The sequence below is a fragment of the Rhinopithecus roxellana genome, chromosome 5 (genome assembly GCF_007565055.1).
Source record: "Rhinopithecus roxellana isolate Shanxi Qingling chromosome 5, ASM756505v1, whole genome shotgun sequence".
In the NCBI taxonomy this organism is placed as follows: domain Eukaryota; kingdom Metazoa; phylum Chordata; class Mammalia; order Primates; family Cercopithecidae; genus Rhinopithecus; species Rhinopithecus roxellana.
In genome coordinates, this window is record NC_044553.1 from 42,494,637 (window position 1) to 42,516,419 (window position 21,783).

At 40.6% G+C, this 21,783-nt stretch overlaps 1 protein-coding gene across 3 annotated transcripts in view; it reads right to left on the reverse strand.

Moving 5' to 3' along the window:
- RAB27A (RAB27A, member RAS oncogene family) overlaps window positions 1-21,783 on the reverse strand; it is a 94,818-nt gene that overhangs the window by 54,699 nt on the left and 18,336 nt on the right. For 2 of the 3 annotated variants that reach the window (XM_010372572.2, XM_030930549.1), the window contains exons 2-3: window positions 18,125-18,221; window positions 17,801-17,920 (exon numbers count right to left, since the gene is read on the reverse strand). The gene's annotated coding sequence lies outside the window, so the exon portion shown is untranslated. Of the gene's footprint in view, window positions 1-3,029; window positions 3,111-17,800; window positions 17,921-18,124; window positions 18,222-21,783 lie in introns of all 3 variants that reach the window. The other variant, XM_030930550.1, reaches the window with a different exon arrangement.

Genomic DNA, 21,783 nt, shown 5'->3' on the forward strand with positions numbered 1-21,783 from the left:
TCAAGGACCTCTTCAAGGAGAACTACAAACCACTGCTCAGTGAAATCAAAGAGGACACAAACAAATGGAAGAACATACCATGCTCATGGATAGGAAGAATCAATATCATGAAAATGGCCATACTGCCCAAGGTTATTTATAGATTCAATGCCATCCCCATCAAGCTACCAATGAGTTTCTTCACAGAATTGGAAAAAACTGCTTTAAATTTCATATGGAACCAAAAAAGAGCCCGCATTGCCAAGACAATCCTAAGTCAAAAGGACAAAGCTGGAGGTGTCACGCTACCTGACTTCAAACTATACTACAAGGCTACAGTAACCAAAACAGCATGGTACTGGTACCAAAACAGAGATATAGACCAATGGAACAGAACAGAGTCCTCAGAAATAATACCGCACATCTACAGCCATCTGATCTTTGACAAACCTGAGAGAAAGAAGAAATGGGGAAAGGATTCCCTATTTAATAAATGGTGCTGGGAAAATTGGCTAGCCATAAGTAGAAAGCTGAAACTGGATCCTTTCCTTACTCCTTATACGAAGATTAATTCAAGATGGATTAGAGACTTAAATGTTAGACCTAATACCATAAAAACCCTAGAAGAAAACCTAGGTAATACCATTCAGGACATAGGCATGGGCAAGGACTTCATGTCTAAAACACCAAAAGCAATGGCAGCAAAAGCCAAAATTGACAAATGGGATCTAATTAAACTAAAGAGCTTTTGCACAGCAAAAGAAACTACCATCAGAGTGAACAGGCAACCTACAGAATGGGAGAAAATTTTTGCAAGCTACTCATCCGACAAAGGGCTAATATCCAGAATCTACAAAGAACTCAAACAAATATACAAGAAAAAAACAAACAACCCCATCAAAAAGTGGGCAAAGGATATGAACAGACATTTCTCAAAAGAAGACATTCATACAGCCAACAGACACATGAAAAAATGCTCATCATCACTCGCCATCAGAGAAATGCAAATCAAAACCACAATGAGACACCATCTCACACCAGTTAGAATGGCAATCATTAAAAAGTCAGGAAACAACAGGTGTTGGAGAGGATGTGGAGAAATAGGAATACTTTTACACTGTTGGTGGGACTGTAAACTAGTTCAACCATTATGGAAAACAGTATGGCGATTCCTCAAGGATCTACAACTAGATGTACCATATGACCCAGCCATCCCACTACTGGGTATATACCCAAAGGATTACAAATCATGCTGCTATAAAGACACATGCACACGTATGTTTATTGTGGCACTATTCACAATAGCAAAGACTTGGAATCAACCCAAATGTCCATCAGTGACAGAGTGGATTAAGAAAATGTGGCACATATACACCATGGAATACTATGCAGCCATAAAAAAGGATGAGTTTGCGTCCTTTGTAGGGACATGGATGCAGCTGCAAACCATCATTCTTAGCAAACTATCACAAGAACAGAAAACCAAACACCGCATGTTCTCACTCATAGGTGGGAACTGAACAATGACATCACTTGGACTCTGGAAGGGGAACATCACACATCGGGGCCTATCATGGGGAGGGGGGAGGGGCGAGGGATTGCATTGGGAGTTATACCTGATATAAATGATGAATTGATGGGTGCTGACGAGTTGATGGGTGCAGCACACCAACATGGCACAAGTATACATATGTAACAAACCTGCACGTTATGCACATGTACCCTAGAACTTAAAGTATAATAAAAAAATTTTTTTTAAATAAAAATAAATTTTAAAAAAAAAGGCAGGGAATAAACCTCAATACAGATTTACTAACACAGAAATAAAGAGTTTGTGTTAGCAAAGAGACTATGAATCAGCAAGAGAACAACCCACGAGGATAAAGGAAATTGTAGACAAGAGGAGCATAAACCATGAAGACATAAGTACCCATGTGTTTATAACATGGATAATTGATAAGCAATAAGTAAGTCTTTAGAAACTATGAGTGTTCAGGGGAAATCACAAAAACAGTGACATTACACTTAATTTTTTAAATGAGGGTGAAATGACATTCTGCATGAGACAGATAACTGTAAAGTAGTAAAAAAAAGTTTTCAGAAGTCACACATGAAAATCAATCTCATAATTCTACAATCACATTTTATTATGTCCACATTTTAAAGTACAAAGTTAGCCTTTATATACCAACAAATTTGGCTGCAAAGGTTTGTTGAGTTTTGACCTCGAGAAATACCTTCCTATTTTTTAAAGAAAGAAATATTATAATGATATTCCTTTTATTACTTTCCTATATATACTTGCTCATCACATAAAAAATATAATTGCTATATAGCCATCAAGCATTAAAAATAAACCAACACATCTAACAATAGGCCTCAATGGTACTAATCTATTTTCCTAGATGTATCACTTTAAAGCCATATATGAATGTCCAAGAAATGAAAGCTTTTTATTTTTCTTTTACAATCTACAGCATAGAACATGATAGATAAAATTATTCCATATAGAAATTATGATTTTTAATTAATTTGAAATAATTTCCATTAATTTCTGATGCTCGTAAGCATTTTAGATACACATTCCTTTAGCTCTTGAAATACAGCTCTAAATTGTGAAAAATTCTGACACAGGCAGGAACAGATTTCAAAATTCTATTACTTTTAATCTAAAAGCCTCCATCTTATGTTTTCTGTAGGAGACAGAAACTCACAAAAGAAAATGTGTTGGCTTCTACTATTAGGAAACTGGACATTTTTCACATATATTATAGTGGAAGCAGTTTTACATTTCATTCAGGCACAAAATTTTTATGAACTCAGGAGCAGCCCAAACATAAAGATAAAATGCAGCATGATTTTCCAAACCAAAATCTGGGGCTTATGTCTACGGATTTTTGTGACCCTTTGGGAAAAGGCAGAGTTGGAAACACAACTTAGTTGTCCAAGTATTAGAACTTTTAAAGCATCTCTTTGATTTATGAAGAAAATGCACAAAAATATGTTAAAGAAGTACCAGAAAATCCAGCAAGTTGCTGATTACTACACACCTCCATGCACAGATGACATGAGCAATTATTTGTCTTTCCTTCACTTCTGACTTCCAGGGCTCAGGGCTGAGGTCCTATTGACTGCACATAGTAGAAGAAAGGGAAGAGAAGTTGTTTCAATGGCAACATCCTCACCTACTTATGTCTCTTTTCTCACAGCTCCAGTAATTAACGGAATGATTATAAACTGAAACCAAACTGCATCTCTATCCCTTCCATTCTCACCCTGGAAGCCTGTTCTCATAAATCCATTCTCCTCAGGGTATTCCTTTAATCAGTATTTCTTAATATGAATGAATGCTTTGGCTAACTTGTACAGGTCATCTACCACTTTTAAGTACTCCATTCCCACCTCATGGGTGTGTCTCATCTCTTCAGTACAGTTGCATATTTCCCGAAGAGTCTCATTTTGTGTATTGCTTCTCCACTACCCCTCACCACCAGACAGACAACTGGCCAGCTGTCACTCAAATGCTAATTGTGTCTACCATCTACTTTCTCTAACAGCCTTTTCCTTCCGCTGGTTCCCTCCATTCCCTGCCAATTTTATTTAGGAGTGACTCAAAAAGTGTTTTGGGACTCCACTGATAGCTGTGCTTTTCTGATAATTAAACCATATTTACATCCAACTCAACAGTGTTTGGTAAGCAATTACTACCTATCCATTACTGTGCTAGCAACTACGAATGTCATGAAAGAAACATATGATCCAGCTACTCCCTTAAAGAAGTTGGTAATCAGGGTTAGGTGGAATGATGCACTCATTTACAAAAAAGGACGGATAAGACAATATTATCAGGGAGAAAAACATCTGGTACCCCATGTGGACCAGCCAGCACAAGAAATCAAAAGTGAAAGGGGCTTCAAGTCAAAAGACCTGAACTATGCTACTTCCTTCCTAGCTACGTGTCCTGTGGTGAGCCAGACAGCCTCCCCCTACTGTTTCCTCAATATGGGAATATTTATCTAGCAAGATTATTGGAAGGATTAAAGGGTACCTTATGTGAAATGCATTTTATAAACTGTAAACTACTGGGTACATGTAAGATGGCTGCTTTACAAGTCAAGTAGAGCCTGGGAGGTCAGAAAAGGGGAGCAATCTGTCAGCCATGGTGGCTCATACCTGTAATCCCCCCTATTCAAGAGACTGAGATGGGAGGATCACTTGAGCCCAAGAGATCAAAACCAACCTGGGCAACATAATGAGATGCTGTTGTACAAAAATTTTTCTAATTAGCAAGGTGAGGTGGCTTGTGCCAGTAGTCCAGTTACTCAGAAGGCTGAGGTGGGAGGATCACTTGAGCCCAAGAGTTCAAGGCTGCAGTGAGCCATGACTGTGTCACCATACTCCAGCCTGGGTGACAGAGTGAGACCCTATCTCAAAGAAAGAAAGACAGGGAGCAATCTGACCATGACTCAAAGCAAGAGCCAGGACCTGAGCTGGGCACCTTCTTCAAAGCCAGGCAAGATTTAGCTAGATAGTGAGGAATAGGATACACAGCATGTTTCATGCAAGGACATGTTTTGACTTCCATTTAACAAGTATTGAAGAGCTTGCTAATCATTTCAAAGGATACAAATGTGTTTAAGATATAATCCTCGAAGTACAAAACTGGCTGTAAAACTCAAAGGAATGCTTATGAGGTAATGTGGCAAGTTAAGGAGAGCAGGACAACTAATCCGTTGGTATATGGGGTTCCTGTACCACCATCTGTGTAGACCCAGGATAGGTCACCATCCCTCTGCAGGCCTTGTTCTCTCAAATATGAAATAAGAGGTTTCACCTCAATGGTCTCTTTCCAACACAGACATTCTAGGCTGTATGATTCCAGGTTCAAAGTTCAAAGCTTAGCCATGAGAAATCTAAGTGGGGTCATGGTGACAGCTGTCCCTTCTATCAGCTCTCACTCCTTGCAGATGAGGGCCTAGATGAGGGCAGCCGCATGGGAATGGGAAGAAGGGGATCTAAGACACACTAATTTTAAAATAATAGAACAGAGTTCCACATCAGGTAGAAAAGGACACAGCAAAGAAAACACCAAAGAATAAAGCCTAGAGAGCCAGGAGGCCAAAATAATGTTGCCGACAGAAGCAGGACATGTGAAGTGGGGAAGGGAAAGAGTTGGAATGGGCATGAGGTGTTCGTGGGTGCTATCAGATTTTTGGAAGGGAAGGATGATGAGACTGGATTGGGGCAGCTTCAGTATGACAGATCATCAAAGCCATATCACTGAGAAATGCTTGAAAATCATTCCCATTCCCTGTGGCCCACATTTACCTCTGTCCTTGAGACAGAGGCAGAGTAGCCAACAGTGAAAGCTCCAAAAAGAAGACCATGACTGTACAAGCCACAGAAGACGGAACATGCTGTTAGTTCAGGATGAACAAGACCAAGGGTAACAGCAGGGTGCTCTCAGCCAAACTAATTGAGCCAAACTCAATTACATAGGACATGATGGGCAGTCCCAGCTGTTCTGATTAAACTTGGTCTCCAGATACTATCTCCCTGTTGTAAAGTTCTTTATCGGGCAGTGAGTAAAAAAGGAAATGTCAGGGAAGACAGCTAGATGTCCCACACGGCATTCACTCATTCACTCCTCTTAGAAGACTGCAATAAGCACCTCCTTGGATTCCAAACTTAGGCCTTGCCCATCATCATCCACCACCCATCTGAATGTATCTCAATGAAAACACACACTAGCTGGGCGTGGTGGCTCATGCCTGTAATCCCAGCACTTTGGGAGGCCAAAGCCAGCAGATCACCTGAGGTCAAGAGATCGAGACCAGCCTGGCCAACATGGTGAAACCCTGTTTCTACTAAAAATACAAAAATTAGCCAGGCATGCAGGTGGGCACCTATAAGTCCAGCTACTCAGGAGGCTGAGGCACGAGAATTGGTTGCACCTGGGAGGCAGAGGTTGCAGTGAGCTGAGATCGTGCCACTGCACTCCAGGCTGAGGCACGAGAATTGCTTGAACCTGTGAGGCGGAGGTTGCAGTGAGCTGAGATCATACCACTGCACTCCATCCTGGGCGATATAGTGAGCCTCAAGTCTCATTAAAAAAAAAAAAAAAGGAAACACAGTGGAGAGGAGTTGTAGTATTATCACCTTCTCTGCCCCTCTCACTCTCCTTGAAACCACTGACACTAAGAAATAAGAGGTTAGAACCCTTCTCTAATTACCCTTATCTAATTACTTAATGTCTCTATGTTTTCCTAGAAGGAGAATTCAGTACCTATACCAGATCTACCATGTTTTTGGTCTCACTTAACACTGCTATATGTATGCGCATGTCTCCTAATGCACACCAGCAAGAGTTTCTCTAGAAAATTGCTTTCCAACCTTGTTCATGATATTTGTATGACCCACCAGGGCACATGCTCTTGATCAAAGGCAACAGGTCTGAGGGCCCCAGAAAGCCCAGGCCCTGTCCAGCCACCCTGAGGGACAAGGGGTTCAACATCTCAACACAACTGAACCAATTCAGCGCACACCAGGGGGAGATCACCTCCTCTAGGGGAGGTGTCAAAGCGTGAAATTCCTGGGCTACACCTACGCACACATGTTCAGTAATAGAAGAAAATATCAAATTGCTGTCCAGCATAGTTGTTTTACACTCCCAACTTCATATCTTCACCAACATTTGGTGCTTGTTGTCAGACTTCTCAAAATGGTAACACATTATGATCTAAATTTGCTAATGAGTGTGAGCATCTTTTATTAGTTTCTTGGCCAACTAGTTTCCTCTTATTAAAATGCACATTTGTATCTTTCTCCTATTTTTTTGTTGGGTTCTTTTTTTTTAAGACAGAGTCTCGCTCTGTTGCCCAGGCTTGTGTGCAGTGGCACAATCTCATCTCACTGCAACCTCCACCTCCTGCATTCAAGTGATTCTCATCCCTCAGCCTCCCAAGTAGCTGGGACTACAGGCACACACCACCATATCCAGTTAATTTTTGTATTTTTAGTAGAGATGGGGTTTTGCCATGTTGGCCAGGCTGGTCTCAAACTCCTGGAGGCAAGTGATCTGCCCACCTCAGCCGTCCAAAGTGCTGGGATTATAGACACAAGCCACCATGCCCAGCCAGGTTCTTTTTCCATGGATGTGCAGTTCTTCATATATTCTGGATACTATTTATCAGTTACGTATGTTGCAAATATATTCTTACCGTTTTTGGTTTGTCTTTTCACTTTTTTAGTGTCTCTTAATCTTAAAATCATCAAATTTATTCTTTTTTTATAGTTACTTTAATTTATATCATGATCAAGAAAGCTTTTTTTTGTTTGTTTGTTTGTTTGTTTTAATGGAGACAGGGTCTCACTCCAGTGCAATGGCACAGTCATAACTCACTACAGCCTCAAGTTCCCAGGCTCAAGTCATCCTCCCATCTCAGTCTCCCAAGTAACTGGGACTACAGGCATGGGTCGCCATGCCCAGCTAATTTTCTTTTCTTTTTTGTAGAGACAGGGTCTCACTATGTTGCCCAAGCTGGTCTTGAACTCCTAGTCTCAAGTGATCCTCCCATCTCAGCCTCCCAAAGTGCTAGCATTACAGGTGTGAGCCACCAGGCCCAGCCAACAAATTCTTATCTAAAGCAATAAAGATATTTTTCTATATTATGTTTGTAAAGATACTGCCTTTTTATTTACGTCTTTAATACACTGAGAACTCAAGGTATATGTAGGGATCCAATTTCATTATTTTTCCCTTAAGGATACACAATTGTCATAGCACCATTTATTGCATAAAATTATCTTTTCCCAGTGACATGCAATAAATGAATGGATCTGTTTCAGGGCTTTACATTTGGTTTCATTGGTCATTTTGATCATCCCCGGGCCAGTGCCACAATGCCTTAATCACTATGACCCTAAAATATAACTTTGTATCTGGTAGGACTGGTACCCACCTTACCATGGACATGCACCCTTCACACTTCCATCTGAGTTCCTCAAAAACCATATGGGGATTTTTATTGGGATTGCATTGCATTGCATTGGGATTGCATAAATCTATAGATCAAATTAAGAAGATTGACATGTTCATGATGTTCAATCTACCTACCTAAGTACATGCATATTTCTCCATCTATTTATGTACTTTTATTGCCTTTAAAAATATTCTCAAAACTCACAAAAGAAGATATACAAATGGCAAATAAGCATATGAGAAGATGCTCAACATCATCTGTTATTAGAGAATTGCAAATTAAAACAAGAATGAGATATCATTATATACCTATCAGAATGACCAAAATCCAAAACACTGACAACATCAAATGCTGGTGAGGATATGGAAACCCAGAACTCTCCTTCATTGCTGGTAGGAATGCAAAATGGTACAGGCCCTTTGTTATAGACAGTCTGGCAGATGTTTACAAAGCTAAACTTGCTCTTACCATACAATCCAATCACATTCTTTGGTATCTACCCAGATAAAGGGAGAACTCGTGTCCACACAAAAACCTGCACACTGATATTTATTATAGCAGCCTTATTCATAATTGCCAGAACTCAGAAGCAACAAGATGTTCGTCAGTATGTGAATGGATAAATAAACTGTGGTACATTCAGACAACGGAAAATTATTCAGCACTGAAAAGAAACAGCTATCAAGCCATGAAAAAACATGGAAGGACCTTAAATGCATATTACTATCTGAAAGAAGTCAATCTGTATGATTCCAACTACGTGGCATTCTAGGAAAGGCAAAACTATGGAGATGGTACAAGGATCAGTGGTTACCAGGGGTTGGAGTGGGGGAAGTGAAAGAGATGAATAGGCAGAGAACAGAGGATTTTTAGGGCAGTGAAATTATTTTGTATGACACTATAACATAGATAGATGTCGTTATACATTTGTATACATACCCATAGAATGTACAACACCAAGAGTGAATTCCAATATAAACTATGGACTTTGGATGATAATGTATCAATGTAGGCTCATCATGTGTAACAAACGTACCACTCTGGTAGGGGATGTTGATAGTAGGGGAGGCTGTGCATGTTGTGAGTTTTGGAAGGGAAGGGAATATATGAAAATTGTACCTTCTACTCAGTATTGCTGTGAACCTAAAACTGCTCTAAAAAATAAGCTCGGCCGGGCATGGTGTCTCACAGTGGCCTGTAATCCCAGCACTTTGGGAGGCCGAGGCAGGTGGATCATGAGGTCAGGAGTTCAAAACCAGCCTGGCCAAGATGGTGAAACCCTGTCTCTACTAAAATACAAAAATTAGCCAGGCACAGTGGCAGGCACCTGTAATCCCAGCTACTCAGGAGGCTGAGGCAGGAGAATGGCATGAACCCGGGAGGCGGAGCTTGCAGTGAGCCAAGATCACACCACTGCACTCCAGCCTGGGCAACACAGTGAGACTCCGACTCAAAAAAAAAAAAAAAAGCTAATTATACCTAATTATACCTTTTATTTATATTTCTTGTCTTACTGTACTGAGAATCTCAAAAAAAAAAAAAAAAAAAAAAAAAAAAACAGTGAAAAGACATGGTGATACAGGTAGTCTTATCTCTTTTTTTTCTTTTCGAGACAAGATCTCACTCTGTTGTCCAGGCTGGAGTGCAATGGCACAATCACAGCTCACTGCAGCCTCAGCCTCCCAAGCTCAGGTGACTGTCCCGCCCCAGCCTCCCTTGCCCAGGCTGGTCTGGAACTCCTGGGCTCAAACCACCCACCCGCCTTCCAAAGTGCTGGGATTATAGGTGTGAGCCAGCACGCCCAGCCCAGTCCCGTCATGTCTTGATTCTAACGTTTCACTGTTAAGAATAACATTTGCTATAGACTTTTGGTACACATTTTTATCAGGTTCAGGAAGTTCATCTATCCTAGTTTGCTAAGCATGAGAATTATGAATGGGTGTCAACTTTATCACATTTCGTTTCAGCATGTATCAAGGAGACTGTTACTTTTTCCCCTTAATCTGTTAATTTACCAGCTTTTACATTTATTTTGCCTTTGATATTTTTCTTTCCTTGCTTCTAGTTTCTTCTCTCACTTTACTGGTTTCTGCTCTTCTCTCATACTTTCTACCTAGAATTTCTCCTTCAAAGTCATTCTGTTTTTCCCTTTTGCATTCGCCAGGGGGTTGGGAGAGTGAAGGAAGGTAGTTCTCAGGGTAATTGATAAATATTTGAATGGCTAAAAGGTGAAATACCTAATAGGTACCAGATCCTTGAGGTGACCTTACCCAAAACCAGTCTTCAAATGTACCATATTACATTTATATAAGTTGTTCCCGTCTTGGACTTAAGAAAAAAAAAAAAAAGTTACTTGAGATGCAGTCACTAGAGGAAGAATTATAATAGAATGTTTTAAACAGAAATGGTGTTTCACCCTCTAGAGAAACATCGAAAATGCATCAGCTATCATCCGAATTTTCTTTTGAATACAGTACTATATTTAATTTTAACTACTAGCGCTTGGGTTCCCCCATTTAATATCTAGAAAACAGGGTACTAGATTATAGAAATGGCAAGTATCTGAAGAGAGACAAGGAATAACGTTTATGCATTCTGTAATTCAACACTGTATGTTAAAAAGGCCAGCCCATGTCTCTTCTTCATTTTCAAATTAAAGAAGCCAAACCCAAATCTCTGAATTCTGGCTAATAACTTAGGAGCCACTTTAAAAAACTTTGCCAAGTTTTTTCATTAATCTATATTTAATTGTCCTAAAGTCTGTATTTCATTTAACTCCATGAAATGCATATATTTGAGGAAAGATGTTAGAGTAACCATGACCTAGAAATGAAAAGGGCACTAACACAAAAGAAACAAATCAGCAAACAACTCTGTAACAGAATTCTAGAGTCTTTAGTCTTACAAAAAACCACATTAAACATCATAAGAGAATACAACATTTAGTCCACACCTGACTCCAAAGAGTCCCTCAACTATAGCCAGGATTACTTCTTTTTTTTTGAGACAGAGTCTCTCTCACTCTGTCACCCAGGCTGGAGTTGGAGTGCAGTGGTCTGATCTCGGCTCATTGCAACCTCTACCTCCTGGATTCAGGTGATTCTCGTGCCTCAGCCTCCCAAGTAGCTGGGAGTACAGGCATGCACCACCACATGCGGCTTATTTTTATATTTTTAGTAGAGACGGGGTTTCGCCATATTGCCCAGTCTGGTCTCAAACTCTTGACCTTAGGTGATCAGCCGGCCTCGGACTCCCAGAGTACCGGGATTACAGGTGTGAGCCACAGCCCCTGGCCAAAATCTTTATTTTGTGATTTCTACAAACCTTTAATCACTTTTAGATTTTAAACATTTTTCCAACCTCTATAAGCTAGAATAGATGGGGATCTGTTTTTTACCAGAAATTTTAAGCTGTTTTAGAGAAAAATAAACTTGGCTCAAATGACAAATGTGAAAATACCAAAACTGCAAAGCATAGGAGGATGTGGGAAAGGGTTGTAGTGTTCTTCACAACACATATGAAAGTATTTCCCAAAAAATATATATTAAATGTCCTTCAAATATAACAGAAGTTAAATGCAAAATAGCATACATATACCCATCCAAAAGCTGTTAATAATTTTAAATAAGGTTTGATAAGTAAATTGGCCTCCACCAAAGATCCAAAGATATACTAGTAAAGCTTGATGCCACTAAGGAGGGAGAGAGCCTGGTTTAAATGACTGAAATTCAGGCAGCAGCTTATGAGCACATCAATTAAACATCTAACAAACAAAAACTGGCGATGTGCCACTATGTTAAGCACCAAGAATGTGGCTCTAGAAGAGCAACAGTCTAATAGGTAAGCTATTTGTGGAAGTGCCCAAGGAAAATGCATGGAAAGAAGAACTATAGAGCCTGGCATGGTAGTTCATGCCTGTAATCCCAGCACTTTGGGAGGCCGAGGTGGGCGGATCACCTGAGGTTGAGAGTTCAAGACCAGCCTGACCAACATGGAGAAACCCTGTCTCTACTAAAAATACAAAATTAGCCAGGCGTGGTTGTGCATGCCTGTAATCCCAGCTACTGGGGAGGCTGAGGCAGGAGAAACATTTGAACCCGGGAGACGGAGGTTGCAGTGAGCCAAGATCGCACCATTGCATTCCAGCCTGGGCAACAAGAACAAAACTCTGTCTCAAAAAAAAAAAAAGAAGAAGAACAGTAACAGAAGTATGTGCAAGCCGCTGGGGAGATGGGAGGCCTGGGGAGATAGCACAAGAGGGTGGAGAAGGAGCCCACGATGTCTAAGGAGGGAATCAGAAAAACTTCACACAGGGGCATGAGTCAAGGACTGAAGTGAGAATATGAGTGTCCAGGCACACAGAGGGACAAGTGATAAATGTGAATGGACAAAAATTATACAGTGCACCAGATAATGTGGGGAAGGTCTTTACCTCACATGTCAGCCAAATAAGCATTATCCTTTCAAGATAACAAAAACTGTAAGCAAATAATTCTTGATGCCAATCCAAAACATGTAACCGAGTTTTGATGGAATTTGGTAACGAATGCCTGTTGTCCAAAATTAAAAAAACAAATAGACCAGGTTTAAATCCTTCAGGAGGGAACACATCTTGGGCTGACTGATGCGGGCGGGTAAGGGTTTGAGGGTTTGTACTTGCAAAGGTGTAAGAGGCTAAGGTTACTTAGGATGCACGAAAGGACCTCAGCAGTGGACGTGGCTGAAAGGATGCATGGAGGTAGGGGAGAAGGTATCCAGAACAGAGGCTGAAAACATGGGAAAGTGTTGGAGACCTGGGCCTAAAGGGACTGTGACATGACACTAAAAAGTTTGTGTGTTCAGTGAGATACCATCTCACACCAGTTAGAATGGCAATCATTAAAAAGTCAGGAAACAACAGGTGCTGGAGAGGCTGTGGAGAAATAGGAACACTTTTACACTGTTGGTGGGATTGTAAACTGGTTCAACTATTGTGGAAAACAATATGGCGATTCCTCAAGGATCTAGAACTAGAAATACCATATGACCCAGCCATCCCATTACTGGGGATATACCCAAAGGATTACAAATCATGCTGCTATAAAGACACATGCACACGTATGTTTATTGCGGCACTATTCACAATAGCAAAGACTTGGAATCAACCCAAATGTCCATCAGTGACAGACTGGATTAAGCAAATGTGGCACATATACACCATGGAATACTATGCAGCCATAAAAAAGGATGAGTTTGCGTCCTTTGTAGGGACATGGATGCAGCTGGAAACCATCATTCTCAGCAAACTATCGCAAGAACAGAAAACCAAACACTGCATGTTCTCACTCATAGGTGGGAATTGAACAATGAGATCACTTGGACTCTGGAAGGGGAACATCACACACCGGGGCCTATTATAGGGAGGGGGGTAGGGGGGAGGGATGGCACTGGGAGTTATACCTGATGTAAATGACGAGTTGATGAATGCTGACGAGTTGATGGGTGCAGCACACCAACATGACACAAGTATACATATGTAACAAACCTGCACGTTGTGCACATGTACCCTAGAACTTAAAGTATAAAAAAAAAAAAAAAAAAAAAAAGTTTGTGTGTTATCTTCTGGCCAAGGGAAGACCACCATGGGCTCTTTATGCAGGAGAGAACCATGAAATGTGTGCCTTCAAAAGATCTCTATGGCAGCCACAGGGAGACTGGAAATACACACAGCATCAGGAGGCTGTAATGTTACCAACTGAATGTTTGTGTCTCCCCAAAAATGGCATGTTGAAATCTAATCCCCAATGTGACGGTATAAAGAGGACGGTCTTTGGTAAGCAATTAGGTTTTGAGGATAGATCCTTCGTGAAGGGGATTAGTGCCCCTATAAGAAGAAGCCAGAGAGCTACCTTTCTGCCTTGTGAGAATACAGTGAAAAGTCAAGTGTCTGCAACCTGGAAGAGAGCTCTCACCAAAATCTGAGCATGTTAACACCCTGATCTCAGACTTTCAGCCTCTAGAACAGTGAGAAATAAATTTCTGCTGTTTGCAAGCTATCCAGTCTATAGCACTTTGTTGTAACAGTTTGAACTGGTTAAGACATATGGAGAGAGACTCTGAGGGTTTGAATTGTGTTGGAGACAGTAGGGATGAAAAAGAAGTGATTAATTCGAGATATATTTAGGAGGTAGAAATCAATATAATTTCTTGATAGACTAGTATAGAAATTAAAGATAATAAAAACTTTTAGTTTGGTAAATAAATGGTATATCGTTAACTGAAAAAGGAAAAGATTGTTTGAGAAGATGATAATTATTATAACTAACACTGAGCACTATTCTAAATCCTTTAAAGCACTGACTCATTTAGTCTTCACAACAACTGTATAAAGTCTCTAATCTACAGATGAAAAAAACCAATGCACAGAAAGGTTAATAAATTTGCCCAAGGTCACCCAACCAGAAATGGCAGAACCAAGATTTGAACTCAGACACACTCTCAACTACCACATTACACTGTACGGTATATAACCAGTTAAATGTCTCTCATGGCTGAGGGACATCAAGGGAGTTGTATTTAATTCACATTTGGAAAACAGACCTAGGGCTCACAAGAAGAATATGGCTATGAATTTTAGTGTCATCAACATAATTCTATTTCCTGAGGCCATGGGAAAAATGAGATGGACATTTAGAGTGAAGAGAGAACCAAAATGTAAGGAGCAGCAAGACAGATCCAAGAAGGACAGTAGGAAGGAGATTTTTCAAGCAGTGATCATCCACAGGCTGGCTCAGTTGCCACACCACAGAGGTACAAACTTGAAGTGGTCTGGACCTTCTCCGTGTGAAAATGGCGAACCCATTCACTATTTGCTAGATGAATGAATTTACCATCTAGCTATTTGCTGGATTTACCATCTAGCTAAAGAATAGCTAAAAGATTCCAGCTTAGATCATGTCATCAAGAAAGGAGGCCTGATAGAGTATGAAACGGGGAAAACAAGAAAAACAAACAAAAAAATGGATGCTCTCAGCTCTTGAAAGGATGATTTATACCCGTGTTTGAGCAAAGTGACTTCTGCCTTCAGAGAAGCAGCAGCAAAGCTAGCTCCTCTCTCAAGCAGCAGCCCATCTCATCCATCACCCACTTCCCCTACCTGCCCCCAGCCTACACCGTAAGAGGGCCCCAGCCATGCTGCAGCAACACCAGAAGCACACAAGAAAACGTGCTGGTGCATAGATAGCGCAAGTAAATAATGGCTCCTGTGATAATCAGCTTTTGTTCTTAATGGGCTTCACATGACTCATCAGCTATCATGTGTGCTATAGCCTGAGCTCTGGCTCTAAATCAAACAAGTTCAAAGGGAGGAAGAAAGGAATAACAGCAAAAGATGAGCAGATATCTCAAGAAGCCTTAATCCTACGGAGGAAAAACAGAAATGGAGGCAGGGAGAAGACAGTTTCCCCGTTGAGCACTCAGGTACCGAGTGTCCAGAGAGGGCGGAAGCTGAAACAGCTGCAGAGAGAGGCAGCCTAGTTGCCATGGTGCCATCCTGCCAGCCAGCAAGATTTCATCAGACTGTCCCCTTTCTGCCACAGTTCCTGTCTTGTGGGCAGCAGAAGCACCAAGAAAGAAGAAAAATGGTTGTTTGTATTCTTATGGCCGCAGGGTCATAGCTCTACGACCTATTTCTACAAGTGACAAGGAGAAAGAGCTAAGAAACAGAGAAAGCAGCCAAGATGGGGCTAAACTCCTTTGGAATGTATTAAATCTAACTTCATTCTATGGATAAAATGCCCTCGTGAATAAACACTCATCCCCCAAATTTTTTTTTTTTTTTTTTTTTTTGGTATTTATAATCCAAGAACCTTGATACAGAATGTCCGCTTTTTATCAAGGCTCTTTCCCACAGTGACTTCTGATAATGGGGCTTGGGGTTCATTTCCAGGTGAAAAGCATGAGTTTGTGGCAAAGAAAACAGTATTTTTTGGTCACCACACTGGAATGGAAGCCAGGAGACTCTGAAGGATGACTTGGCACTAATACAAATCAGCAAATGACTTTAGCACTTCTAAGCCTCAATTTCTTCATCTGTAAAATGAGAAGAATGGACTGGGTGAACACGAAGTCCTTCCACCCTCTTAACCTATGCTCATGGGTGCTCAGGGCAAGGGAACCCTTCCAGGTATCTCTTGTGATATTAGGCTGTCCATGTGTCAGGACCGTGATTGTGCCTCCAGGGACACACAAGTGTGAGAGTAGCTACAACTCAGTGGAAGCAATAAGCAAACACATACACACTCACAAAGTTAGATCCCTGTATTTGATTAAACCATGGGTGAGTGGACAGGAACCATGTCTTACACATCTTTACACACTCAATATCCAGCACATACCAGGCACTGGGCTTAACAAATGTTTACTGCATGCAATTTGAGGCAAATCTTTAAAATGTCATATTATGAAACTTTTCAGACTGCCAGTTATGGATTGAATTGTGTTCCCCTAAAATTCACATGCTGAAGCTCTAACTCCCAGTACCTCAGAATATAATGTTTTTTGGAGCTAGGACCTTTATAGAGGGAATCAAGTTAAAAAGAGGTCATTACGGTGGGTCCTAATCTACCCTCATGGTCTCTTTACAAGAAAGGAACTGTGATCACAGATATGAATACAGGGAGGATGGCATGAAGAGACATAGGGAGAAGACAGCCATCCATAGCTAAGCAGAAAGGCCTGGAACGGATTCTCCCTCACAGTCCTCAAATGGGACCAACCCTGCTGACATCTTGATCTTAGACTTTCAGGCTCCAGAACTGTGAGGCAATAAATTTCTGTTTTTGAAATCACAGTTTTAAAGCCACCCAGTTTATGGCACTTTGTTATGGCAGCTCTAGTAAACTAACACAATATCCAGAAGTAGAGAGAATTATATAATGAAATCTCCCATCACACCACCCAGATCTTTCACTCCAGCATACTTCACTTTGCATCTCTAAAACATACGGACATTTCCTTACGTAACAACAATACCCTTATCAAACCTAACAGAATTAATACTAATTGAAAAGCGGATTTAATTCCCAGAAGAAATAAACCTTATACTAAAACACACACTTACATTCCTCCATTAAAACTATTAACACTATTAGGCCGGGCACGGTGGCTCATGCCTATAATCCCAGCACTTTGGGAGGCCGAGGCAGGCAGATCATTTGGGGTCAGAAGTTTGAGACCAGCCTGGCCAACATGGTGAAACCCCATCTCTACTAAAAATACAAAAATTAGCCAGGCATGGTAGCTTGGGGTCCCAGCTACTCAGGACGCTGAGGCAGGAGAATCGCTTGATCCTGGGAGGCAGAAGTTGCAGTAACCCAAGACTGTACCACTGCACTCAAGCCTGGGTGACAGAGCAAGACTCTGTCTCAAATTTAACAAAAGAAAGAAAAGAAAAGAAAAGAAAGAAAGCTGTTAACACTATCAAAAGCAAAACACCAGTAAGCTTGAATTTTTGTCAAACAACCCTCAGAGGATAAGCAAGACTCTCAGAATAATTCAATTTCTTAATCAGCTCTCATATTAAACAATTACCTGAAAGTAAAAACCTGTGTTTCTTTATTCACGTACAGAAAAGGAAGGAAGAATGCAGTCAGTATTCATACCCACTCCCTGGTCACTGAAAATGCACTTTTCAAACTAATCCCTAGAAATTTAGTAGACATCATAAAGTCTTTAGTTTAAAAATAATATGTGCACTGGTATTGTATGTCATATTGCACATAATTTAAGCGCATGAAAATTGACATGACAGAGCTCAAAACCACTACCAAAAAAAAAAAAAGATAAATACAAAACCATACCTTGCCAGGGTAGAGAACCGCTTGTTGTAATTTTCTAAAACGTTAGAGACAGAAGTTACCAACGCTTCAACAATTGACAATTTCCAATCACATGTCCTCTTCAGGAAGGTTACTTTTTGTCTGAGGTTAAGACAGGGAGAAATGTTAAAGTCAGAATGGCCTACTTAAAAAGGTTTTCAAAAGACTCTTTTGAAAAGCAGTTCGCTCCATCAACTTTCAAAACAGGCATCGCTGTAAAAACCCGCAATCCAGCTAATGAGTCTCAGCTGTTTGTCATATGGCACTGCAGACCAGTCAAGTGATTTTTGCCCCTTTCAAGCTTACCAAGTTCCAATTCGACTGGCCACTCAGAGGGCGGCTTTATTAACCTCTTCTGGTATTAGAAGACTCGTACTTCAGCTCTTTCTTCCTCCCACCTACCCTGTGAATCAAACAAGTAGAACATTTGTTTTCTTGAGAAAATATTTAGAAAAGTATTGTATTCTCAAGGCCCTTAAAGGTTATATTCGTATTGTTGCTTACAAATACAATGCCTCATCCAAACAAACGATATGGGAGATCAAATGGAAGTGGCAGGAGGGAAGGGGCTGGATTACTTACCAGACCTTGCAGCTGGCCTCCAATTCCATAAGTAAAACTGCCTACAAGGGAGTCCACCCAGATATCTTGCTGGCATCTCAAATTCAACATGTCCTGTACTCACCTCCTTTGCTTTTCTCTACAACCTTGCTTCAAACCCACTTCTCTTCCTGTGTCTTGAATCACACAATCCCAACACACACAGCCAGAAATCTGATGGTTCTTATTAACTCCTCCCTCTCTGCCCCTCCCACTTCCAATTGGCCACCAAGTCCTAAGGATATTCATCATCGCGCCTTTACTCCAAGTTTTGATTATTTCTTAGATAGCTATAATAAACCTCTTATTTGGTTTTCTGGTCCCCACGTATTCTTGACTCTGATCCATCCTCCACACCACACCCAAAGTGATCTTTCCAAAAGGCAAATGAGAGTCCATCACTCTCCTGTTAATGGCTCCCCACAATCTCCACAATAAAATTCCTACCCTTAAGCTTCTGCCTACAGTATCACCTGCCTCCTGCCTATAAGATGCTAGAGTCCAGCCATCAGAACTCGTTGTAATTCTCTAAGTTAAGTGATTCTCAAACTGTGGTTCCAAGACCAGTATTACCAGCATCTTCTAGGAGCTTACTACATTTGCACATTCTTGGGCCCACCCCACTGAATCAGAAATGCTGAGGATAGGGCACAGCTGTCTGTGGTTCAACAAGCACTCCAGGTGATTCTGATACACACTAAAGTGTGAGAGCTGCTGCTCTAACTGCACCAAGCTCTGTTCACCAAGAGAATCAGCTCCTTGGCTCCTTGTGCAAGCAATGCTGAGCTGGATGCACCTTCCCTGTGCTTAGTATTTCTAGAACTGGTCACCCCTGTATGCTAATTATTCAATTTATTTCTTGGTCTTTGTTGCTGGTGTGTGACGATCTTGAAGACAGGGGTTGTATCTTGTTTTTTATTCATTCACCCCACAATGAGTTATTGAGCACTTATTAATTATTGGGTGAAATGTTGGACATAGAACTAATCAATCTATCCCTTGCCTCTAAGAGAAGCTACGCTTTCATTTTGGCAGCTCAAAGTGTGACTGAAGACTCAATCTGTCCAATCTAAAAAAACTACCACCAGCCTCAAGAACTGTGGGCAGCTAAGAAAAGTCTGAGCACAACCAGTCTGACATCTCTTCTCATGGTAAATGAAATGGAAGTTTTGTTTCATACTTGATGAAAATCTCATGAAAATGCACTCCTTTCTCTTTTATATCTCACAGCAACCTCGAGAATTTTGAGAACAATTTAGTAAGAAAATGTATCAAGATTTTTAACTCCCAGATTAAAATTCATTAGAGTTAGCTTCCTTTAATTACAAGTTCATATTAGCACTTCTCAACCCTCAGGATATATAGGAATCTCCTAGGGATCTTTCAAAATGCCAATTCTGATTCAATATTCATGTAGGGAGAGATCGAGACCTTCCCGGCTAACACAGTGAAACCCCGTCTCTACTAAAAACACAAAAAATTAGCTGGGCGTGGCGGCGGTCGCTTGTAGTCCCAGCTACTCAAGAGGCTGAGGCAGGAGAATGGCATGAACCCAGGAGGCGGAGCTTGCAGTGAGCCGAGATCACGCCACTGCACTCCAGCCTGGGTGACAGAGCGAGACTCCGTCTCAAAAAATAAAAAAAATAAACAATTCCTCTAGGGGGCCCAGGAATCTGTATTTCGAGTAAGCACCCAGGTGATGCCCAGGTGACGCCCAGGTGACATTCTTAACTCTGGAACTATAATTTGAATAGCAAGTAAAATTATTATAACAATACCATTTTTCATAGTCTGCTTAAAGCAACAAAACCTTTTTTGGATGCTTTTGCATTAAAATCTTTCCAAAATATCTTTCAGACTTCAGAATAAAGATGGCATGCTCAGCCTGTACATGTGGTTCTGCTTCCTCCCAAAATCTCACTAACATAACAATAAAGAATGTTTTATTTCTTTTAGACATAAACTCACAAGGACAAAGATCAGGTAGTGGAAGCAGCACAATGGTAGAAGCTAGAGAGTAGATGGACTAGAGGTGACTGATTAACAGACCTTGGAAAGCTGACTCTTCATCTGCCAGTAGGGAAATCCAAGAAGGAACTCATCACAGAATCTCCAGAAAGTCTCAGGGATTCAGAACTCCAAAACTTCTGGAATTCGGGGGACCGTAAAATCGGGACTCAAAACAGACAGAATGGTGGTCATCTGCTTAAAAAGCAGCTCAGCACACCAAGAGAAGAAGAAAAGAAAGAAAGAACTACCAAATAGAACATAATGAGCAAAATGGCATAGTAAGTCCCTATCTATTGATAATTACTTGAAATGGAAATGTATTACATTCTCCAATTAAAGGACATAGAGGCTGGGCGTGGTGGTTCACGCCTGTAATCCTAACACTTTGGGAGGCCAAGGCGGGCAGATCACTTGAGGTCAGAAGTTCAAAACCAGCCTAGCCAACATGGTGAAACTCCGTCTCTACTAAAAATACAAAAAATATTAGGCAGGCATGATGGCGAACACCTGTAATCCCAGCTACTCAGGAGGCTGAGGCATGAGAATTGCTTGAACCTGGGAGGCAGAGGTTGCAGTGAGCCAAGATCATGACACTGCACTCCAGCCTGGGCAACACAGTGAGACTCCATCTCAAAAATAAAAATAAAAATAAAAACAAAAAATAAATAAAAGACATAGAATGACAGAACATATATAAAAAATAAGATACAATTATTTGCTGCCTGAAAGAGAGTCGTTTTAGATTTAAGGGCAGACAGACTGGAAGTGAAGGGATGGAAAAAAATATTCCATGCAAATAGAAACCAAAAGAAAGCAGAGGTGACTATACTTATATCAGAATAGACTTCAAGTAAAAAACAGTCCCAAGAGACCAAAAAGGTAGTTATGAGGTGACAAGGAGGTGAATTCATCAAGTAGATATAACAGTTGTAAACATGTAGGCACCCAACATCAAAGCACCTAAATATATAAAGCAAATATTAACCAAACTGAAAGGAGAACTAGATAACCATACAATAATAGTAAGGGATTTGAATACCCTAATTTCAACAATGAACAGATTATCCAGTTAGAAAATCAATAAGGAAATGGCAGGTCTGAACAATATTATAGAACAAATGGAATTAACAGGCACATACAGAACTTTCTATCCAACTATAGGAGAATATACATTATTCTCAAGTGCACATGGAATATTCAGGATAGAACAGATGGTAGGCCACAAAACAAGTCTCAACAAATTTAAGAAGATTGAAATCATACTAAATATCTTTTCTGACCACACCAACATGTAACTAGAAATCAGTAACAGGAAGAAAACTGAAAAATTCACAAATATGTGGAAATTCAGTAAC